Source organism: Prunus persica, chromosome G3 (assembly GCF_000346465.2).
Source record: "Prunus persica cultivar Lovell chromosome G3, Prunus_persica_NCBIv2, whole genome shotgun sequence".
NCBI lineage: Eukaryota > Viridiplantae > Streptophyta > Magnoliopsida > Rosales > Rosaceae > Prunus > Prunus persica.
Window position 1 is genome coordinate 6,536,015 of NC_034011.1, and position 3,508 is coordinate 6,539,522.

A 3,508-nucleotide genomic window follows, 5' to 3' on the forward strand; every position below is an offset into this window, starting at 1 on the left:
AATAAGCATTCTCCCTTCATTTTAAATGTACTTTGTTGCTAGTATGTTGCTTAAACACAAGTATGGATCATATGTGGGGTTGGAAAATTTGTGATTTATGGAAGTGTTGGATATATATTTGATGTATGGATGTATTTAAATTTATATATGGTTGTTAATATGCAATGGGCAATACTAGTACTACATGATATTGTTCATAACAACCTCAATTTTGCACAAACAAATAAAATTTAAAATTTAAAATAACAACAATACTCATAAGTTAACACTAACCTTAATAACAAACAATATTCAATTTTAATAACAAAAAAAAAAAGTCTTTGGTTTGGAGGAAAAGAAATAACAAACAATTCTCAATTTTGCACAAACAATACTTATAACTTTAATAACAAACAAAAAGTCTTTGGTTTGGAGGAAAAGAAATGTACATGTGAATTTGGCAACTATAATAACAAAAAAGAACTTATATTTAATTATTTGAAAAATTATTTTTAAATATTAAAAAAATTATTTTTTAGTCCGACATAGCACCAAACATAGGTCTTCATTATTTTTACAATCCAGCTTCCTAGTCCGACGCAGCACCAAACGTAGGTCAGTACTTAATCCAGCTTAGGTCAATCCGAGCTAATCCTAGACAATCCCAGGATTTAGTCCGGTCCATGACAGTCCGCCGTGCCAAACGACCCCCAAATGCGCTTTCCCGGCCTGCCTCGCGTCCTTCAGATCCTTCTTAAAGTTTATAAATAATCTGCCATGAAGCTGGTCCATGTTTCTCAAATCACTTAACTCGAATAATGCTTCTTTGTTGTTATCAACGTCATCATCGCCATGGATGTGAACTTCATCTAGCGTTCGTAGACTAGTTAACCTTTCAATCCCCTTGGGCAACTTTAGATCAACACAACCCATAACATGAAGATGCTGCAAGTTAATCAGCTTTCCCATGCCTTTAGGTAATCTTTCAAATGCCCAGCACCTAATGAGTCTCAAGGTTTGCAGATTGATTAAATTACACACTGTGTCAGGCAATTTCATCAAATCATGATTATCAGACAAATCAAGATACCTCAAATGTGCAAATTCTCCAACCTCATTTGGAACTTCTTTCAAGAAGTTATGACTCAGATTCAATGTTCTAAGGCATTTTACTTGTGAAATTAACTCTTAACCAAAACTAGTAATCTTTGAATCAAAAGTTGCAAGAGTCCGTAAATTCTTGCAGTTGCACAAGGAACTCGGAATTAGTGGACCTTCGGGAGCAAACATTAATGTCAAATGACGAACCTTCTTACATCCATCAAACTCCATTATTCTCTTATTATTACCACCCTCAGCCTCCAAAGCTAAGCATTCATTCTTAGTTAGAAATTGTAGAAAGTCATGCACAACATCATGCATCTTGCACCCCGTTATATTTCCAAGTTCATCTTCCTAAGGAAGAGAGTGTTACTAAGTTATCAAAGTATATTTTGCCTACCGCTTCTTTTTCTTTGTTTTCAATTGAATTAAGTTAATTTTGTGACATCCACAATTCAATCAACTCATCTTTAGCAATCTCATAATCTTTTGGGAAAATGACACAATACAAAAGACAACATTTGATTGCCGGGGCCAAATCATAATAACTTAGTAACAGTGGTTGTAAAACTTCCTTAACCACATCTAACTCCCATATCTTACTATTCAAAACTTCTTCCTATTCTTTCCTCGTTTTCTTGTAGAGCATGAGACCACCCAATGCCTTTGTAGCAAGGGGCAGACCCTTACACTTTTTGACAATTTCTTTACCAATAAATTCTAACCCTTTAGACTCATTTTTTTCTCTATCAGCCAGTGCAATGTGATAGAACAATGCCCAACAATTTTCTTCTCTCAACACCTCCAAATTGACCATATGCTGTGCTCCCACCATCCTCACAACTTTCTCTTCTTGTGTGGTCACCAATATTCTTGGTTCCACAGATTCCATAGTCTTGGTTCCCATTTTGTAAAGTCTTGGTTCCCACTTTGTAAAGGTAGCTTTAATTGTTCCCACTTTCCATAGTCTTGGTTCCACACATCATCTAGGACAAGAAGGAACTTCTTGCCCTTAACAAACTCATGTATAATGGACTTTAGAGTTTGCAACTCATTTGAATGTGGGGTCTCTTTTGTCAGACTCACAATGATGGCTTTGGCAATTTTGATCTCATCAACAGGATCTGAGACACAAACCCATATTCTAGTGTGGAAATGGGCTTGAACCTTTTCATCATTATAGGCAAGTTTGGCAAGAGTTGTCTTGCCAATCCCTCCCATCCCTGTAATAGGGATGACAAGGCAGGTCGCCCCTCCTTGACCACTGCCACTCACCAACTTTTCTACTACTTTGTCCTTTTCGTCGACTCGACCAAATGTCTTATCAACGAAAGAAGAATTTTTTTGTCGATCAATTTGTTCAATTCCTCTTTTCGTGAATTGAAAGTCATACTTTAGTCTTTCACTAGCAATCAGAGCTAATCTTTCATTTAGTTCTTCTATATTCACAGCAATGTCAGGACAAAGAACTACTTGACGGCCAAAACAAAACCAAGGGGCAGGAATGCTGAAACGTACCTTCTTGGTAGTACTAGTACTACCAGCATTACCAGCTTCTTGTTTCTGAATATGTTGCTTCAGGATTTCAGTACTCCACTTGTCCAACATGTCGTCCATCTCGTAGGATACATCCTCAACCTCTCCAGCCATTGTCTCACATCCACCTCCTTCATCTGCCTCTCCTCTGCATTCTCGAGCACAACTTCAATATCTTTGAAATTGCTGGTGAGTTTTGCCACTTCTTTCTTAACACCCACGACTAGTCTGACCTCTTGTTCTACTTGTTTTTGGATGATTGAGGACAACTGTTCTATGAGCACGGAAATGAGTGCTTCAGCCATTTGTTTGCTCTAGAAATGGATTTCTAGTCGAAGAAAAAGGAAAAGAGGAAAAGGAAGAAATCTTTTAATGCAAATGATAACAAGGTAGTGTTGGGAATTGTTGTAGGCATTCTTATTGCTCCCCAGCTAGTTTTATAATGTTGGGCCTGATGAAGAATGCTTGTAAGTCAATTCAGGCACCACGACGACAACAAACACACACTTGCCAATCAACACGAATAGAATTTATCTCTTCCCTACTTGTTTGTTTCTTCTCTTTTAATTCCTTACTTTTTCTTTCCCCTACCTTATTCCCTTATTCTTTTCTTGTTTGCTTGATTGAAGTATCCTCCAAACAGCCTCTTATTCAAAAATTAAAAAATTTTGATGGCTTCTTATCTCCTAAGTGAAGCTGAAATCAATAAGTTGTTTTTCCTTTTTTTCCCGATAAGCTAAAAACAAGTGAGTTCTAGGCTAGTTTTATAAGAACAAGACTGGAGAACGTTGCTTGTAAGCAAACATCATAATATTCATCATTTGGGTGAATTTGATACTGCTATTAACCATTTGGGTGAATTTGACTTTGCATACTTTAAAATTCAATAAAC

At 36.6% G+C, this 3,508-nt stretch overlaps 1 pseudogene; it reads right to left on the reverse strand.

Annotated features, from left to right (window-relative positions):
- Positions 634-2,997, reverse strand: LOC18783121 (annotated as a pseudogene).